Source organism: Microtus oregoni, unplaced genomic scaffold, assembly GCF_018167655.1.
Source record: "Microtus oregoni isolate MIOR12 unplaced genomic scaffold, Mior012 000060F_ref0000265, whole genome shotgun sequence".
In the NCBI taxonomy this organism is placed as follows: Eukaryota; Metazoa; Chordata; class Mammalia; order Rodentia; family Cricetidae; genus Microtus; species Microtus oregoni.
The window spans coordinates 1,187,643-1,208,227 of record NW_024543870.1 but is presented as its reverse complement, the minus strand read 5'-3'; the positions used below and the strand labels follow the sequence as shown (position 1 = coordinate 1,208,227).

The 20,585-nt window shown below is 44.9% G+C and overlaps 1 long non-coding RNA gene across 2 annotated transcripts in view; it reads left to right on the top strand.

The window, feature by feature from the left end:
* The window catches only part of LOC121439331, a 55,641-nt gene that overhangs the window by 13,240 nt on the left and 21,816 nt on the right, over positions 1 to 20,585 (top strand). For both annotated transcript variants that reach the window (XR_005973246.1, XR_005973247.1), the window contains exon 2: positions 4,792 to 4,951. This is a non-coding gene — a long non-coding RNA (uncharacterized LOC121439331). The remainder of the gene's footprint in view (positions 1 to 4,791; positions 4,952 to 20,585) is intronic.

Here is a 20,585-nt window from a genome sequence, read left to right as displayed (position 1 = left end):
GAGGCCAGAAGGAGGTGTCAGATCCCTTGAGATGGAGTCATAGGCAACATTCGTGGGCCATCTGATGTAGATGCTGGGATCTGAGTTCTGGTCCTCTGACAGAGCAGTAAGTGCTCACAAACACTGAGCCATCCCTCCAGCCCCGGCTGTAGATTTTGTTTTGTTTTTAAGATTCATTCATTCATTTATTTATTTATTTATTTATTTTAATGTATGTATGTTGGAGGGAGGCTGCTAGTTTGTTCCTGGCTGCTTAGCCCCGAAATAATCACATAAAAACTGTATTAATTAAATCACTGCTTGGCCCATTAGCTCTAGCTTCTTATTGGCTAACTCTTATATCTGAATATAACCCATCTCCATTAATCTGTGTATCACCACGTGGCAGTGGCTTACCCGGTAAAGTTCTGGTGTCTGTCTCCAGTAGGGCTACATGGCTTCTCTCTGACTCTGCCTCCTTTCTCCCAGCATGCCATTTAGTTTTCCCTGCCTACCTAAGTTCTGCCCTATCAACAGGCCAAGGCAGTTTCTTTATTCATTAATGGTAATCACAGTACACAGCAGGAAATCCCACATCATATGTACGTGTGTGTGCAGCTGTCTATGGAGAAGAGGGTGTTATGTCCCCTGGAGTTGTAGTTACAGACAGTTGTAAACCTACAGGTGTGGGTGCTGGGAAACCAACAAGAGCAGCTAAATCTCATTATAACAGGGAATCATGAATGATTTCAGTGAGCTTTTTTTCCTTTTCTTCGCAGGGGTGTGGGTGGACTCCACGGCCTCACACCAGCGAGGCAAGTAATCTACGATTGAGTCACATCCCCAGGCTTATCAAATGTGTCACAGGTGGTTATATCAGCCTGTTGATACCTCTTGCCCTTAGAATGGGTTCAAGGTTCACAAGGGTACATTCGCACCCAGAAGAGAATGAGTAGGGTGTGGGCCACTGCCGTAGTAACAGCGTTGTGGATATCAGACCTTGCCTCATGTCTTGGAAAGGCTTCGTTCTGGACTCTGTGGGGGTTTTTTTCAGCCTTATCGCTGAGATGACCAGGAGAGGCCTGTGCTACCTCTCTGTGAAGTGGGTTTTAGGATGATTTTGTCCTTTTTATGTGCGCCACTGATCAGCCTCTCATCTGCTCCTGAGGAACATTCACTCTGGAGGCACAGTTCAGAGGAAGGGACGCCAGGATCCAAGCTGCTCTCTCCTTTTCTAAGCCTCAGCATCCCCAACCCTTTTCCGTTTCTCCTCTGGCCGCTTCTGAGCTACAGCTTGGCACTGTAAGCACCTGACTTTTGCCTGGAGTTTCCCAGTGCTCCTCTCTAGTGAGGAGACCCTAACTTCCAGAGCAGAGCAGGCCAAAGGCTGTTGCTGGAGGACGCCGACTTGATGACTCATTTCAAGCGCTAGTGTATTTATGGCCATATTGAAACCTGCATATCAGTTCCAGTGAAACACTGTCCGTGCAACGGCTTGGATTAGTCACCTTCGATGACCCATGTATTAAAGGCATGTCTCCCAGCCCACACGTAGGTAGGAGAACCCTTAAGGGATGGAGCCTAGCCGGAAGTCTTTCAGTCATATGGAGGTGTGTCTTGAAGAGGATTAGTGGGACCCTGGTCACCTTCTCTTCTTCCTTATTTCCCACTATCATGAGGTGAATTGCTTCCTCCACCATGACTCCCTGTCATGATGCCACAGACCCAGAAACAACCATCTTCTATCCAACCTCATGGATGGAAGCCTCCAAATCTATGAGACAAAATTCACCATCCTTTTTTTCCAAGTTCTCATCCTAGGTATGTTGTTAGAGTGATGAAAATCTGATTAGTAAAATTCTGATGTTTTAAAATCATTCCCAGAAACACAATACGCATGGAGTCTTGCTCTTTAAGGATAGAATGAATTTAACTTGACAGTCAAGGGCACATTCTAGACCTTAGCCCAAAGACTGTGTCCGACAGTAACACTCCTTTCCCCTCTCAGAATCACACGACAGCAAGCCCAAACAGACAAGCGAAATCAGCAAAATAGACTCACAAAGAACAAAACGGGCAGGGCAGACTCTCTCTGCAGCAAATGATTCACGTCTCAGCCGAGTCTGATGGCCACTGAAGCCACCCACAGCGATGTCAGAGATCATCAACAGACTGAGAGAAACTTTAGATCAAATCATCACCAAATTATTTGGAGGGGAAATGAGCCCAAATGCCCAGCCAAACATAAAAAAATATATGGATGGAAAAGAAATGGCTGAACACACTGAGTTACGTAAGAGTTTCAGAAAGAATTCATGGGGTTTCTGGAAGCACAATTTCATCACGAGCTGAAGGGAAATGAAAAGGGAGACAGCAGGCGTAATTGCTATGAGCAACAGCTTCCCGCTGAGAGAGAAGGGCTTTACCATCAGCTCGCTGAGAATACATCCAGGCAAATACCGAAAACATGGAAATAAACACTTCTCATAAAATCAGAACACGAGGACAAAGGGGCACCCAGAGACATGCCACGTGTAGCAGAAAAGAGAGCGAGCGAAGGCCAGGTGAGGTGGTAATAGAAAAAGAGAAGCGAGAAAATTACATCTCCGTGGGCATCATTAGGGTGAGGGGAAGCAGGCAAATGGAAGGCGCTTAAAACGTAAGGGAGCAAAACATCAGAAAATGCCGCGGGTCAAATCCCGGAAGAGCAAACGGTGCCACAAAGAACAATTCTTTATAACAACAGCAGCAGCAAAAGGAACAGGGTGGAAGGGCAGGAGGGAAAATGGCAGCTAGGACTCAGGGAAATTGGGTCATACTGACTGTCTTATCTCTGACTATGTCTCCTTGGGCACCCATTCTGAGCTTCTGGGTCAGGCTCTATGGTCGATGGCATCAAAGACTTAACCCAAAACTGGTCTGTAGCATTTTGATAGCCTGACCCCTTTGACCCCCTGACAGACTTACAAATCCTCGTCCCAAAGAAGTTCACACGTGTTTTCGCTGGGTGGTTTTTTCTGTTTCCAGACTCATGCGTAGTTTGAAAGGAGACGATGGACTTTTAGGGTGGGAATTATAACTTCGAGTCCTCCCAATGGGCAAAATCCTTCGACAACTTCCGGTTGGCTAAGCGTTTCCATTCTCTAAGCCATGTTGAGCTGAACCAAGCTCCTGTCTCTGGAGGTTCTGTTGGAGCTGTTGGAGGCCATGTGGAAAGGAGCCCTCTGGTTAGCAGCATAAGGACGGGGAAAGGAAGCAGGGCTTGCTAAACTGTTTTGCAAGCGTTTGCTTTTTTTGTTTCCCCCAGCATCACTGTGTTTTTCATTTATTCCTCATTCCAGAAGCAATTAACCTGCATCCTATTGGGGTTTAGTCATCTCGGCTGGGCACTTTCTACCCTTTATGATCTCGGATTCTTGGCCTCATCTTATCTTCTCATCTGCTTTGAAATGGAGTGATTGGGAATCGAGCCTTGGAAGTGGACACGTTTAGAGAGAACAGTCCGCTCACCTTATGTGGTGCCAGGATAGATAGAATGAGAAATACGAGGGAGGCGCAGGCTCTGCTCAGCGAGTTTGTAGCAAGGCGGAGAAGAGAAGACACAAACCTGCCAAATGTGATGTCAACATCAAGGGTTGGGTGGGTTACAAGAGAGAAGATTATAGTCCCGTGTCTTCAGAGAGCATGTTCTGCCATCAGGGGAGCCACACTTGCCATTGAAGCTGAGGCTTGAAGAGAAATGAGAAGCAGGCCTCGGAATACTTAGTGGAAAAAATGTGTCTTGGTGCTGGGCAGGGCCAGGCCCGGAAGGGTGTGCAGGCGAGGTGTGACTTCCGGCAACAGTTCTGTTTAGAAATTGGTGAGAAGATATGTAAAAAATTTTACAAATACGTTTACTTATCCATCAGTTTGTGTGGGTGTGCGGTGGCATGTGTGGGGTCCCCACATGTGTGTGGAGGCTGGAGGACAATCACAGAGTCAGACCTCTCTCTCTCCACCTTTGGAGCTGGGTCCTTTGCCAGGCTGAGGGACAGGCGTTACTTATTGCCAAGCCATCCAACTGGTTCAAAAGGGGGATGTTGTCATTAAAACTCTTTTTGTGTCTCCTCCCTTCTTTGCTGGGGCCCCTACTCCAAGTGCTGCCTGGAGATTTCACAGATTAACATCATTATAAGATAGATCCATCTTTAGATTGTAGATGAACATCTGCCAAGAGCCAGGAATGCTGCCTTTAATCTCAGCATTCAGAAGCCAGAGTTGTTACATAGTGAACACCCCCGCCCCCAACCCATTTATCCACTCAGTGTTTACTGAGTACCTACTATGTGTCAGTCATTGTGTTACATTATGAAAATACAATACATTGTAAACAATATCTAAGTGCCCCCCTCAGGCCAATGGACACTGTGTCCGAGAGACTCCATCCAGACAGAAGGGTGGATGAGTCTGTTCTCCATTTGCCCTGGTCTGTTGGTTCCTGAAGGTTGGCTTGTAGGACCTACATGAAGCAGCCAGGGACAGAATCTCCAATTCTAGAAGAGGATTAATGTGCTCTGAAAACATTGAAGTCAATGCTCGGAACAGAGTTTCAGCGTTCGGCTCCAGCCTAAGGAAGCCGGCAGGGCGGCAGGAAGTCTGGAGAGGGGCATTGCAGTCATCATGGGTTTTACCATGAATAAAAACAGCAATAGGAACAAGTAAAGCATTTGAAAAAAAAAAAAAAAGGCTCCAAAACTAGGCAGCACAAACAGAGATAAATAAAACACACGGTAAAGAGACAAAATAATAAAATACTATAATTTGGCCTCCCAGCATGAAGAAGAAAGCGGAGACCAGAAGAACGGATTAGAATTCATGAGCCATTTGTTCAGCTTCGAATTGATGGAGCCCCGGCTGACTGGAGAGGCCGGAGTGAAAACTGGCTGAGGTCCCTGCAGATACGGACCGGCTCACTCATTCTTCCTCTGACAAGGTTAGTGTTATTAGTATTTTTTAAAGTCACAACTTTGGGGCTGGCAGTGTGCCTCGTCTGTGTTATTTCACAAAGTCCTGTAGGAAACGCGGGCAGGGGCTCAGAGCTGCCAAGCAGCTTCTGAGCTGGCCCACAGGCCTCTCACGTGCCCTTCGTTCCCTCTGTGCTTCGCTGCACCTTCCCAGGTCTCCAGGGTTTTGATCCCAGCTGTTGCTGGGTTCTGTGGGAGCAGCCCAGTTTGTCTCCCCTAACCACCTCCTCTCTGCCTTTCTCCTGCCTGGTTACCGGGCTTCCAACCACTTCCGGTCTTCCTATGTCACGTCGCTGCTGCTCTGTTATTGTCTCTTCTCATCCCCCTGAATGTATTTCTTTTAGAAGGGAAATGCGACGCGCATGCTCAATCTGGAAACCTCTAAATGCCAGTCCCGAGAAGGCCGCTGGCTTCTCATTGCACTTTTTTGCGGTGAAAGAATTCAGGGAAAAGAAAAGAAGTCGTCCAAGGTCTCACACGTGTGAGAATGAGGACGCACAGGCAGGGTTTTCTTCTGGCTTCAAAGTCTAGACTTTGCATTTTATGTTAAATCTCCTTCTGCTACAATGGAGTTCATCGGCTTTCGGCTGAGCTTCAGATCTTACGTTATGACAAAGAAAATAATATGCTTCTCAGGCAGGAGCGGTCATGAGATTTTGTTCATCTCTGGGAGAAAAATACAACCAACCCTGAAAATTATACATGTAAAATTTTTATATTAGTTTCTTCATTTGAACTGTGTTATTAATGAGTAAACTGTTGTGAAAATACATGTCATTAAGGGAATTTTCTGGGTACAGTTACCATGGCCTTTTCTCCAAGACAGCAGTCATTGCAGGCAGGGCTTTGTGCTCAGCCCGAGCAAACATCCATCTTTGTTCGTGTGCTGCTTTGGCTTGTTCTGTGTGCACATCATGATGTTTGAACACTGGGTTTTCTTTTTCTGTTGTTTTGAGACACAGGGTTTCTCTGTATAGCCCTGCCTGTCCTGGAACTCATTCTGTAGACCAGGCTGGCCTCGAACTCAGAGACTGGCCTGCTCTGCCTGCCGAGTGCTGGGATTTAAGGTGTGTGCTGAATTCTGAGTTTTCTAGATCAATCTTCGTTTGGCTTCTAAAAAGCCATATGAAACTGTCACCTAAACCTACACTTATAATTCTGTCATTATTTGATCAAGGGCCGTGCGATGGCTCAGCAGGTGAAGGCAGCTGCTGCAAAGGCTGACAGCCTGGTTTTGACCCCGGAACCCATGTTAGGGTAGAGGTTGCGAGTCAGCTCCGTCAAGCTGCCCTCTGACCTCTATAAGCTGGCCCTGGCATGCACAGCCCCCGACACCTCACACATGCACCAATAGTAAAACAAACGTAAATATTAAAAATGTCTTGATACGGAAGTTGAAACCCTTGAGTCACTGTTTCAGCCGTCATCCACTGACATGAGCGGTTCCTAGACCAAGGCCAGGAACGACACACGTCTAATGAATACAAACACAAATGTTTAGGAGGAGGCTGCCTGTATATCAGTTTAGCAGAGCATCAGTAGTAGGTTTCCTATAGAGGTTGTGACCTCCCTCAACATAGGCATTTTTTTTTTTTGAGACAGGGTTTCTCTGTAGCTTTGGAGCCTGTCCTAGAACTCACTCTGCAGACGAGGATGGCCTCAAACTCACAGAGATCCGCCTGCCTCTGCCTCCTGAGGGCTGGGATTAAAGGTGTGCACCACCACCGCTCAACTTCAATTTAGGCTTTTGACCAGGTTTATGGTACCAGGCTAGGACTCTTTCTCATAGAGGACCAATCAGAAGGCAGTTGGTTTCTCCCAGAACAGTCATGCCACTATTGCTCCGTGGGTGCCACCTTGTTTGGAAGGTTGGTAGAAGAGCAGGTAAGATAGACAGTTGGTGAGATTGTTGATGCCTTTTCTCCCCTAGCAGTCGGCATAGTACCTTCTGGCACTGGTAAAGCTAACCATCTGGGAGGTCTTGGTTTCTTTCTATGTAGTGTCTTTAGCAATTGGGTGTTACCATCAAGTTCTGTTGGACAACCAAGAGATGTAGCCACAGCCTGTGTTGTTTAGGGAACTCCCTAGCCAATAACCTACAGGGAGGCAGGCATCGCATATCAGGTACTGGAATTTCAGTTTAAAAAAACCTGTGACATCTGGGAGCAGCATTAACCATGCACACAAAGTTCAAGATCCATTTGATTTTTAAAGTATATGTATATATAATTATACATATGTTTATTATATATACAAAACATATAAATGGAAAATATATAATATAAACTAGATAAGATCATTACATTTATAAAATGTAAATATAACAAAAAATATAATAAATATATAAAATATAAAATAAATTTGTGTAAATATTATTCATAATAAAAATATCTATTTAGTTAGCTTATAAAGTAGTAGGCTTCTGCATGACTTCTTAAATACATTTTTAGTGTTGGTCATACACACACACACACACACACACACACACACACAGTTTCACAGCCTAGGTATATGGTAGGCTGGCATCCAGGATTACATAAACTCCTGTGATGTTTACACAGTTATAAAATTGCCTAATATGTCCCTTTGCTTAAGGGCCATATGACTCTAATTGCCATTCTTTGTACAACACAGTAAGCATACAGCAATAAAAAAAAAAAACTGGGGCTGCAACGCATGGTTTAATGAGTCTACAGAGTTTTGTTTTCTCCCTGGTCTGGCGTCTTCCTTACCTGTCGGAAGCAGTCTTCTAGTGACAGGGACCTCATCTCAGCGGCGAATGGGTGAGAGTTTGAGCTATAGCTCCACACAAGACTGCCAGTCCTCCGCCTTGCTGCTAAGTGTCCCCAGGAGGCCTCTTGCTGCCAGCACAGAAATCTTAAACTAGTTTCCAAGTGCTCCCCGGGGGCAGTCTTCTCTCTTCCTTTCCTCCCACCTCCAGTTACCCTGCTATATTCCTGCAGACAGGCAGATGGACCTGAACAAACTTGGGCACTGAATCTCTCCTGGTGAGGGGACTAAGAGTGTGGGCTGATTTAGAGCCTGCTCCTTGGATACTGGCAGCAGAATCAGCTGAAGTGAGTTCCAGATGTCCAAGGGAGTCAGGGTGGAGCGACCCACCCTCTTCTAGATGTCCAAGGGAGTCAGGGTGGAGCGACCCACTCCCTGACGAACCTTTCTCAGCTTGCTCTCTCCTCGTGGCGAGCTTTGCCAGGGCCAGCTCCTTCCCCTCATGGGCCTCCAGTTCCACCATCTTTGTTTCAAAGCAATCCAGAGGCTCTTCCCTTTCCTTCTTCTCTCTCCCGGAGGAAACAGAAAGAGGAAGGAGGCAGGCCTTTAGAGGTCCACTCCTCATGGACTGAAGGGTGATTGGCGGTGGTGGGGGAGGTCGTTGGATTTCATGTGGTCAGCAACTTTGTGTGGTGAGCCTAGAGCCTTCTTTAAGTGGAGCGTCTAGGCAGGCCCAGTCCTGTGGGGTCTCCCAGAGAGTCTGAGCACACAGACCTTTTTCCAGCTCCTCCTTGGTGGATCTCTGAAGCCTCAACAAGCTCCCATTTATTTCTTTATCCTACACACGCTGGGGGTTCAACCCACCGTCTCTCATTTCTGAGGCCTGATTGAGGAACTACATTCAAAGCAGGCCGCATTTCTTCACACCGACTCCCCTTCAAGGGGGTCTACAATGTCTGCTGTTTTATAAGGTTTGTGTTGTTAACCTCTGTAGATGACAACACAAATCACAAACACAAAACACATCAAGAAACAGCCACCTGGCCAGGTGTGGTGTCGCACCCCTGGGGACCCAGCTGAAGGGTTTGGAGTTCAAGGCCAGCCAGGGCAGAAGGACAAAACTCTTTCAAAACTTAAAACTAACAACAAAAAGAAATAGCGGCTAACATTGTCCTGAATTTTATCCCAAGATGCAAGTAGGTAGAGGCTTCTTTTAATCCTCCTTTCTTTAATGCCTCCTCCTGTGCAGAGTGTTGGCCACTCCTCTGGCCTTTGTTCTGTGAAGGTCCCTCTAAGGGACGTAGACAACAAAACACAAAGGTAATTTTACCCTTTTTCCTCCTTTGCACAATCAGCCAACGTAACTGGCACCACACAAGTGTACTTTTTCTCACACTGGGGAATTCTCCCTCAGACATCAGTATAGTTGAATTTTCGTGTCGGCAGCCGAGACTTATTACTAATTATGGAAGCTTGGCCTTAGTTTAGGCTTGTCCCATTAGCTCTAATATCTTAAACTAACCTGCTTCTATTAATCTGTGTTTTTGCCACATGGTTTTATACCTTTCTTTCATTCTGCACGTCCGACTCCCTCCGTGTCTCGTTGGCCTGTCTTTCACACACCTGAATTCATCCTGAGTTTCTCTCTTTTCCCGATTCTCTCCTGTCTAGCTGCTGGCCATTCAGCGTTTTATTAAACCAACCACAAGGACACATTTTCACACAGCGTAAACAAACACATCAGCAGGATATCTTCTCACGCAATCCAATCCTGACACTATCTGCCTGGAGAAGCTGTCCAACCCCACTAGACAAGGGCTCAGTACTCAAGACTTCCTCCCTTCCAAATGTCCGTGCTGCAGAAGATTATAGCATGGACTGACTGGCAATACTCAGGTTTCTATGACCCAATTTGCAGCATTTGAAGGGACACCAGCCCACTTGAGCATGGCTCTGGCAGGCCTTACTGTGGCGGACCTCTCGACCGGCAACGAAGAACGACCACCACATCAGGATTCCACTCAGAACGCGCTTTTACTGGAGTGCCCTTGATTGATGGGGAGCAGGGAACGAGAGGGCGGGAAAACGAGGGACAGGGAGCCGAGGGGCAGGGAGCAAAGGGGAGAGGCAGCAGGAAGCGAAGGGGGGGGGGCGCTTAGGCAGCCGCTTAAATAGGGAATTGGCACATGGGTCGCCCTGTGATTGGCTGCCACCAACAGCTGACACCAGACCACATCGGGATAGGCTCAAGGATCCTCATCCACTGCGCATGCGGGAAGCGGGACGCGCAGCTCTCAAAGCCATAGCCAAATATGGAGTTGTTTATTTCCAACAAGACAGGATGTCGGCGCCATCTTGTAATGGCGATCCTGTCCGGCTCACTACACCTTACCCTTCTCCTCCATTCCCCCTACCTTGCTAAAAACCTTCAGATTACATCCCCAAAGCTAGCCACAAAGGTTGGTCCCCTTGTTTGGCCACTCCCTCCTCCTCCTCCTGAGGCTGACTACCAAGGCCCAGCTATCAAAGTAATGAATGACATTCAGCAATCAACAGCCCCCTTTGGCTCACCTAATTAACATGCCCAATTAAAGTTAAATACCTCATCCTAACCAGGGTTTTCCCTTTTCCCTTTATAAACTGCCGTTTGCCTGTCTGTCTCCTCTATCTTTGCCTGTTTGCCAGTCTGTCTCCTCTATCCAGGGGCAGTCTGGTACCCCCTGGGACAAATACCCTTGCCCCCTCCTCCTCCAGGTCCTTTACCACCATATCCTAGACCATTCTAACAGTCTTCCCCTTTTCCTCCTCTTAAAAGAGACACCTGCAAGGTCATTTGCTGCTGTTTTCTTCCTAAGTCAGAAAGCAGCCGCTTTAACTTTTCTTCCCTCTTTAATAAAGAATCTCTCTGTGAAAACAGGTGTTTGGGGGTGGTTTGTACTTAACTGGGGTGTAGGAGGGAGCCCCCACTGTACAGGGGTCTCCTTCAGAGTTCAAATAATTTGGTAGAGCAGTAGTCTCATTAGGATTTCTGCTGAAATGATAAAACACCGTGACCAAAAGCAACTTGGGAGAAGAAAGGGTTTATTTCGTCTCATAGTTTATAGCCCATCATGAAGAGAGTGAAAACTTGGAGGCAGGAAATGAAGCAAAGACCATGGAGGAATATCGCTTCCTGGCCTGTTCTCTAGGACTTGCTCAGTTGCTACTTTTTATACAACCCCGGGCCACCTGCCTAGGGGTGGCACTGGGGACAGTGGGCTGGGCTCTCCCACAGTAATCATTAATTTAAAAAATGCCATACAGGTTTGCCCACAGGCAATCTGATTGGGGGCATTTTCTCAGCTGAGGTTCTTCCTCCCAGATAACTCTGGCTAGTGTCAAATCGACAAAACAAAGCAAACTGAAAAACCCCCACCCCAAACTCAACTAGGGCAAGTGTCCAGAAGAATTCACTTTAGTTAATCAGTTATTACAAGGACTTTTGTAGCTGGGCATGGTGGGATATATATACCTGTAGTACTAGCGCTCAGAAGACAGAGACAGGAGGATCACTGCAAGTTTGGGGCCAGCCAGGGAGGCATGGTGTGACCCTCTTTCAAAACACAGAAACAGAACTAACTGGTCATGGTTGTCAACGCTTTTAATCCTTGCGGCCAGGAGGTGGAGACAGGTGGATCTCTGTGAGTTTGAATTCATATAGTAAGTTTCAGGATAGTCAGGGCTGTGTAGTGAAGAGACCCCCCCCTTTTTTTAAAGGGCCCAAAACAAACAAATAAACAAACAAAAACAAAACAAAAACCAACCACCAATAACAAAAACGTTACCATAGCAACAGAAAATGGACTTAGATACTTAAATCTGGGCTAGGAGGAAAGAGGGTATAGTAGCCATGTAAGCAGGGTCTGAACTGTTACCGGCTTGTGACTGGTCTCCGCCACCCAAAGAGCCGTGTGACAATAAGACACTGACTTTTCCGGGGCCACCCCTGGGTGAAGTAGAGGAGGTGAGCTGCGGAACCAAAGGGGCTCTGAAGTCCACCCATGTACAGCTTAGTCTGGAACCAGCTGCTGAGCTGCTCCTTCATCACCTGTGGGTCACACTACAGCCACCCGTCACCCTTCCGACAGCCCTCTTGGGTTGTTCTTGCCTTTCACGTGTCCATGGTTTTAGGGAGGCGGGCGCCTGCTCATCACTCCGACTATCCAGTGCCTGTGATCCATGAGGTCCTAGCTCAGCTCTGCTTCCTTTGTTCTCAGTGACCTATTACCCAGGCGCAGCTCTTGCCCTTGGGTGCTCGTCAATAATAAAGCCGCAAGGCTTACAGCTCACAGAACAGTAACACTGCTTCTGCAGGGGGAAAGGTGGCTCTCTCGTACAGTGTGGGCAAAGGTGCTGGTACCGAGAGCCATTTGGGCTTGCTTCCAAAATTCAAACCAAACACACAGGCGTTAATTTATTTTTAGATTTGGAATTGTTTGGGAGCAACGCTCTGTTTTCCATAGCCTCTATTGTTCACGTTTTTACAGAGGTTCATAAGGAAATGTTTTGAAATACCACAAGAAAGTCTGGATTGGGGGGGGGGGCAGACGACAAGAACAGCGAGGAATATTGCAGAGGGAGCCTTTCTTTTTGATGGCCGTGGGGAGATGAAGATCTTGGAAGGGAGCCGGGGCTGTCATATTTCTGGCCCATTGTAAAGCCTGAGGCAATTTGGCTAAACATCAAAATGTGGGGGCGTTCCTTTGAATTAAGCTTTGCTGCACAGAGAACATATAGGAGACATTCGATTTTCATGAAATTTGCAAGTGTTATCTCGTTCTTTTTTTTTTTTTTAGTGTGCGTGTGTGTGCATGATGGCACGTGTCTGGAGGTCAGAGGACAACTTTGCTGGAGTCAGTCACTTCTTCCACTTTTATGTTAGGCTGGGCATGCGCAGTAAGAGCTTTTACGCACACAAACCCACCTCTCTGGCCCTCCTCTCTCTCTCTCTCTCTCTCTCTTTTTTTTTGACTCAAGAGGAGTGGCGTCTTGGATACAGAGAACTTGGTTACACACAGGGGGCATCTCTGAGCTGTGGAGGGCTTTTTTCCCCTTTAGTGATGACTTGAGGAAGGGGGCCGGGAGAACATACTCGCCACAGAGAGCAGTAGATTTCTTGGTATCTCGACACAGAGCACCCGGTCAGAAGCCGGTATCATGCGCGACTGGTGGCTTACAGATTTGTGGATGCTTCCCTCCGAGAAAGGTTTTCAGAACGGGAACTAAACCACCATCATTTTAGGCATAGCTTTCGTTAAATAAATTTGATAAGATCACAGTAGTTCTATTTTGTAATCGCCTCGGCGGGTTACTCAGTCTAGGGGTGTAACCTGCCTGGCTGATCAGTTATTCCAGGGTCCTGGAGAGGCACTATCTGGAAGATAATGGGAGAGAGAGAGGAAGGAGGCCATGCTAGGTTTGTCAGAGCCTCCGTTTATTAGAGACAGGGTTACAGCTTATATAGGATAAGGAATTGGGGGGGCGGGCACAGGGGCCTGGACTCTTGCCGGTCACATAGGCCAGGAGGTTACGTTCGGTCAGGTCACGTAGGTCAGGAAGTCACAAGTTGACACACCTAGTTCTCTAGATAGTTTGGAATGTGGGGCGGGTTCCACTAACAGACAGCTCTCTATTAACAGCTAATTGGGTGTGGGGTAGGCTCTGTCAATAGAACGGTTCTTAATACAATTGGGGGTGTGGGGTTCTCTGCAGACTCCCCAGGGCGATGGTTCCTGTAATAATTTTGGGGGGGAAAATGACTCCTGACATATCCCCCTTCCTTTTATAAAGGCAGGCAGCTATCAAGTGGAGGGCACCAGGTCAGAGTCCAACCATGGTGTCAGATCTAAAGGAGAAGGGACTGGGACAAGGAGAGACCCTCCTTTCGATTTGATACAGGGTCTCACTCCGCCTCCCCCCCCCCCCCCACCTGAGAGCAGGGATTACATGTGTGTACTACCATGTCTGGCTACTTCAACTTTTTTTTTTTTAAGATTTATTAATTTCGTGTGTATGACTGTTTGCCTGCAGGTAGTATATGCCCACGTACCTGCCTGGGGCCTATGGAGTTCAGAAGACGGCTTTGGATCCCCTGGAACTAGAGTCACACAGGGTTGTGAGCCACTATGTGGGTGCTGGGAATTGAACCCAGGTCCTTTTGCAGGAACAAGTGCTCTTAACCTCTGAGCCATCTCTCCCCTACTCCACTTAAGTGGGGTTTCATTACTACAGAGAACAAAAGGAGAAAATTTAGTGCTTATTCATTAAAAAAAAATACCTTTCCAACATATTTAATCATAGTTGCATAATAGCAATTAGGGGAGATCTTTCAAAAAGCATAGCTAATGCAGTATTTTTTACTTTTTAAAATTCATGTCCAGCTTTTGGGTTTCTGTGGAAATGTAAACATATCCACAGCAATGGAACAGTAAAATGAACCCTCATGTACCTGTCACCACCTTCAATAACTGTAAACTCTTGGTCAATCTTATCTGTCCTCTCCCCCTCCCCCCCCCCCCAGGCTTGTACTCTTCCCATTATTTTGAAGCAGATCCTGGTCACTGTACAATTTTACCCATAAGTATTTCAATATGCATCTCTAAAAGATAAGGATCCTCCCCCCCCCCAACATTTTATTAGGAAAAAATTGGAAGCATACAGCAAAGTTGGAAGCCATACGCCTAACCAGTTATATTGCTTTGTTGTATAGACATCCATCTGTTCCTTCATCCGTCAGCCCTCCTGGCTTTAAAAAATGCATTTCAAAGTAACTTGCAGACATCTGTAGACTCCCCTTTAAACACTTCAACATGCACATTATGAGCTAGAGTTTAATAACTGTTTATGACTTTCTTCCCATTGAATATAACATTTACATCACTGAAATATACATCTGAAGTACACACTGACTGCATTCGACAGATGTAACTCACACTTCTGTTAAGACACAGAATATTGCCCTCAGTCCAGAAAGTTCCTCTTTTGCCTCTTCCTCCTCAGTTTTCACCAACACTCACACCCAACTTCATTTTCTACCATATGGTTTGGTAAACAGTACTTTAGAGGTTTTACCTTGTCTGTTATGACCAGGGAGACTCAAGAGTGTGTATAATATAAACTTTCGTTTAAAATTTTTTCATGCAGGGGACTGAAGTCTGGTCCCCTGTATATTAAGCACGTGCTCTACCCTCCCAGTCCCTAAACTTTCTCTTTGATTCGCTCCCTCCTTTCTCCCTTGTTCTGGGCTTGTACAGTGTCTCCCAGTTTTAATAGGGTACTTCATATTTCTAGCCCCATGTTTCCCCCCAGAGTGGACTCCTGTGTGCTGTTAGAATTTTGGTCGGTGTATCTATGAAGAATGGATGCATCATGGAGAGACAGAGCAGTGCGTGCTATGCGGGGAGAAGCAGACTGGAGACTTGATGCTGGTGACAGTGGGAGAGAGGGGTTGTCACAGAGTCTCCCATGTCCCTCCTTCTCAACTATGTGTCTGTTGTCACCGGTATCACTGTCAAAGTAGCTCCCTTGTTCTTTACAGTCAACGAGATCAACTCCAGGCTGCTGCACACGACCCCCTCTGACCCCACCAGGCAACATGCCTCACCACTGACCTCAGTCCTCTCCTACTGTCACCAGCATCAAGTCTCCAGTCTGCTTCTCCCCGCATAGCACGCACTGCTCCGTCTCTCCATGATGTATCCATTCTTCATAGATACACCAACCAAAATTCTAAAAGCACACAGGAGTCCACTCTGGGGTCTTTGATGAAGTTGAAGACAGATAGTTATAGTTGTCCTTAGTTATGATAAAAGATAAATTAAATATGAAACTTTAGACTCACAAAGAATATTGTAACAGTAATTCTTGCTTGATACCTGTTTGGTTATATGTAATTTTACTATGTTAAAGTTAAAACCTTCATTTTTATTTAAACAGAAAAGGGGAAATGATTTGGGATTCCTCTCTGTATGCTACCATTGGTTAATAAAGAAGCTGCTTAGGACTATGGCAGGGCAGAACAGAGCTACGTGAGGAAACTGAATGCAGAGAGAAAGAAGGCCGAGTCAGGGAGACATCATGTAGTTGCTGAAGGAGAAAGACGCTGGAACCTTCCCAGTAAGCCACAATCTCATGGTGATACACAGATTGATAGAAAGGAGTTAATTTAAGATGTAAAAGCTAGCTAGGAATACGTCTAAGCTATTGGCCAAACAGTGTTGTAATTAATATAGTTTCTGTGTGATTAGTCAAGTCTTGGTGGCCAGGAAACGAATGAGCAGTTTTCATTACAGAAGGAGAGGCAGGAGAATGAAGGGTAGACAAAAAGGACCTGGTAACAAAAGGCTGGATTATATATGGAAGGGCAGCCCATCCCCTGGCCTGGAGCAGTTAACAGTAGGGAGGGTGATACACCAGACATACTTTGCAACAGGTAGGGACTAAGGAATGCTGGGAGAACCTGGCAGCCAGGTCCACTTTGATATATTAAATAGTCACTTCAGTCAGTCATTTGTCCCAGGTTTGATACCTAACAGGCAGGTTTATTTGCATTTAAAGTTGTATTGGTTTTTTTTTTTGTAGCTCTCTGAGCATGTCAGAAAATGACAGGCTTGGTCAACACTGGCCTGACCTTTCCCAGGAAAGATCCTTTGGGAGTATAGGCAGGAGTTACTCTGTCCACAAGATTTCTTACTCCATCTCTAGCCAATAAAACAGCCAGACTGAAAAGTGTTCCCAAACAACATTTTAAAAAGGCAATTTAGCATTAAAGCACTTGCCTAGCATATGCGAAGTCCTGGCTTCAATCCCTTGCACCTCAAAGAGGAGACAAAAGTTATTTGTACCTTCTTTTCAGAATGCAGACTACCCGGTCCTTTGTAGTATATGTGTCAGAGAATCCCTGTCCCCTGAAACTCCAGCGACCGCTTGACTGGATTGGCCCCTCTTCTTCCCCTGACCCTGTCCCTGGGTTTCTAGTACATGGCTTCTTTCCTGTTCATGTCTGGCTGAGGTCCTGCAGCGTGCTGAGCTGTTTGTGTGTGAGCCCCCTCCCTCCTCTGTGTATTCCTCTTTTCAGGCTCCCTCTCCACCTGGAAGTTGTGCTTCCTCTCTCTAGGTTATGCTGAAACCCACACTCCTAAGGATTTGAGGGTAGACAACAGATGCTTCTAAAGGTCTACGAATTTGCAAGTTTGCATCAAAGACATGCAAAAGATATTTTATATTTTTAATTCCAGAAATTCCTATATTTAAAGAACCTTGTACTTGCTTGCTCATAGTCTCTCATTGCCCAGCTATCTTATCTTTTCCACTCATCCTAAAATGCCTACTTTTATTACAAATCAATTTTGTTTTTGCTTTTCCTGTTTCTTTTCTAAGTTGCCCTTACTCTAGAAAGCATCTTAAGATAATTTTTCTGGCTACAGGCAAAAAAGAAATTATAGTACCAGTATGAAGATTGTGGTGGGTATGAAGAATTTAGTATATATCTATATCTATATATATGATAAAATATTTTATAGAATATAGGCACATAGTTACATAAATATGTTTATTAAGTTGCATGTAGTACAGCACTAATATTTTCTATATCAAAGGTTTATGTATGTATAAAATTGTGACTTTAATTTTAGGTGAGACAATATTTTGAACTCTATATTCTTCCTTGCAAAACAGAGAGAATTCCAGCTTTTGGAAGAGTCAGTGTTAATATATATATATATATATATATATATATATATATATATATATATACATATATATGTATATGTATATATATATATTCATCAGGGCTTTCTAGAGCAACAGAACTAGTAGAATGAATATCTATACTCATTCTATATTATATAGAATGAATAAAAATCCAATCTATGTTGCATATTATACATAATTATGTTAAGTATTATTATTACATTCTGTATTTCTATAACATAAAACAAATATATCATCTATTATATATACAATAGCATGAATATATATTCATTCTATATATAGAGAATATATTATATATATATATATATAAATACTCATATTATGTATGGGATTTATTGGCATGGCAGACTGGCTTCCAGGTTATGGCCCTACTATTCCAACAATGGCTGTCTCCTGCGGAAAGTCCAAGAATCCAGTACTTGTCCCATCCACAAGGCTGGACGTCTCAGCTGGTCTTCTGGATATATTAGAATCCTGAAGAAGTAGACCCCATTACTAGGAATGGACTTGCACAGAGAGAGTGAGGACAAACAGGCAAAGAATAGAAGCTTCTTTCTTGATTTAATCTGGGATGCCATGAGAGGTGGTGGCCAGATTAAAGGTGGGTTCTTCCAACCTCAAATGATTTGTTTTTAACTAAATATTCCTCACAGGTATGGCCAGCAGCTCCGGTTCTTAGTTAATTTCAGATGCAGTCAAGTTGACAACCAAGAATAGCCATCACATGTCCACCCCTTGGCAACTTGACATCTCCATATCATGCTAATTTTCAAATTCAAGCAAGAACCAGGTCATAATCGTGCCTAACATGACATAACTATTTCATGAACAACTGCAAATGCTTTATATATTTTAGACTATGTATAAGTTAACTCAATTCGGGAAATAACCAGGCTAGCTAAAAGATAAACAATTATATTTTTATTTATTATAAGAGGAAAACTCATGAAACTGAAACAAGAAGTCCAAGCTCAGCTGTGCAGTGAGGGAATGAGAGAGAAAGAGAGAGAGAGAGAGAGAGAGAGAGAGAGAACACCTGGGTAACACCCTGACTTGGTCCCACCTCTTAAAGATAATTGGTTAACAAGGCTTCCCCATCAAGACTAGGCAGCAATATCCTTTGAGGGACATTCTTTTAATATCTCAAAACTCAATTATGGCAAGCACTGATAGTTTCTCAACTATCTTATTTACTGTTCTGTTGCTGTGAGCAGACACCAGGACCAAGGCAACTTATAAAAGAAAGCATTCAATTGCTTATAGTTTAGGGGGTTAGTACATGATCACATGGTGGGAAGCAGACAGGCTTGACGCTGGGGCAGTAGCTGAAGCTTTACCTTCTGATCCACAGGCAGCAGATTGGGGGTGTTTTACAGGGAGATAGAGAGAGAAAGAGATAGAGACAGAGATAGAGACTGAACTGATAAGGGCTTTTGAAACCCAGTGATGCATCTCCAGTGAGGTCAAACCTCCTAATCCTTCCCCAAACAGTTCCGCTCCCCACGACTAAGAATTCAAATATATGAGCCTAGCAGGCCTTTCTTATTTAGAACACCACAATACATGTGGAAACATTTTGTATACTAAAGATATAAAAATTAACTTAAATATATATCAACAGCTAAGTGCTCAAGAGAATGAATACACACACACACAGATACATAAATATTATTCGCTCAGAGAAAAAGAACTGGAGCTGTACATGGCATATTTATAATTCCAGGAGTTGGGAAGCTGAGACAGGATAATTTTCATGAGTTCAAAGCCAGCCTGGGCTACAGTGTGAGACTTACATTAAAAACACACACACACACATATATGTATGTATACACACACACACACACACACACACATATATATATATGCTTCATCAATCAATACTTTAAAATATGCCAGGTAATATGGTAAATACTTAATAATTACTTGCCCAATCGGAACTATTATTTTGGTTTAATAGGCTGATAAATGTATCATATTTGCTTATAGGCTAACAAGTATTTATTGACTTATAAATCTAGCCATTGGATTTCTTGTTCAAATTAGTTGATATTTTCGATCTTTGTGCAGCGATAGGAAGTCTAAACCGTGGGGCAGAGCCATGGCAGGACAAGACTGTGAAACATTTCCTCTACTCTTTGACAGAGTATTGGTTCAAAGGAGTGGTGTAGCCAAAACTGTAACCAAAGGTGGTTTATTGACTATCTATGTCAACTTGACACAAACTACAGTCATCCGAGAGGGGGGAACTTCAACTGAGAAAATACCTCCATAAGATCTAGCTGTAGGCAAGCCTGTAGAGCATTTCCATAATTGGTGAGCAGTAGGGGCAGGCCCAGCCCTTTGTAGGCGAGGTCATTCCAGGGCTGGTGGTCCTGGGTTCTATAAGAAAGCAGGCTGAGGAAGCCATGGGAACAAGCCAGTCACCAGCACCCCCCATGGCCTCTGCATCAGCTCCTGCCTCCAGGTCTCTGCCTTGGTTGAGTTTCTGTTCCGACTTCCTTCAGTGATGAGCTACAATGGGGAAGTACAAGTTCAATAAACCCTTGCCTCCTCAATTTGCATTTTGGTCATGATGCTTCCAAAAAATTCTGAAGGAAAAATATTATTACAGTAGTTTTGGATGGACTCCCACCTTAATGTAGACTTTGGGCCCTCTCTCCCATTGCCCTGGTAACACTAGAAATGTAAGCATCAGCTTTGCCCAGTCTTAGGCATTAAAACCCCATACAAAAAGGTGGAGCTGTCAGGGCTTTGCCGAAATCAATAAAAGAAAACCACTTCCTCCTGATCCAAAGAATGAAGTTTACCTTTGACCCTGGGTGGAGACATGACATTCTGACCTACTCCCAAGATTACTGCATTGTATATTATTGCCTCTTCCCTTGAGAATTAATCCAGCTGAGACAGTCAATCATAGGCCTAGGAGACAAGCCCCGCCCCTTCTGCCCAGGAAGGCTGATTCTGCTGAAGACAAGCCAAGGAGAGGGGAGGAATAATTATCCCCAAGGAGATAAAGTGCTTACTCTTTCCAAATACTCCATGCAATTGCTTGCAGATCTTCCATAAAGCAGCATTGCAGAGCTGACCTGCTTTTCTCAGGAAAACATAACTCTCCCTCTCTTC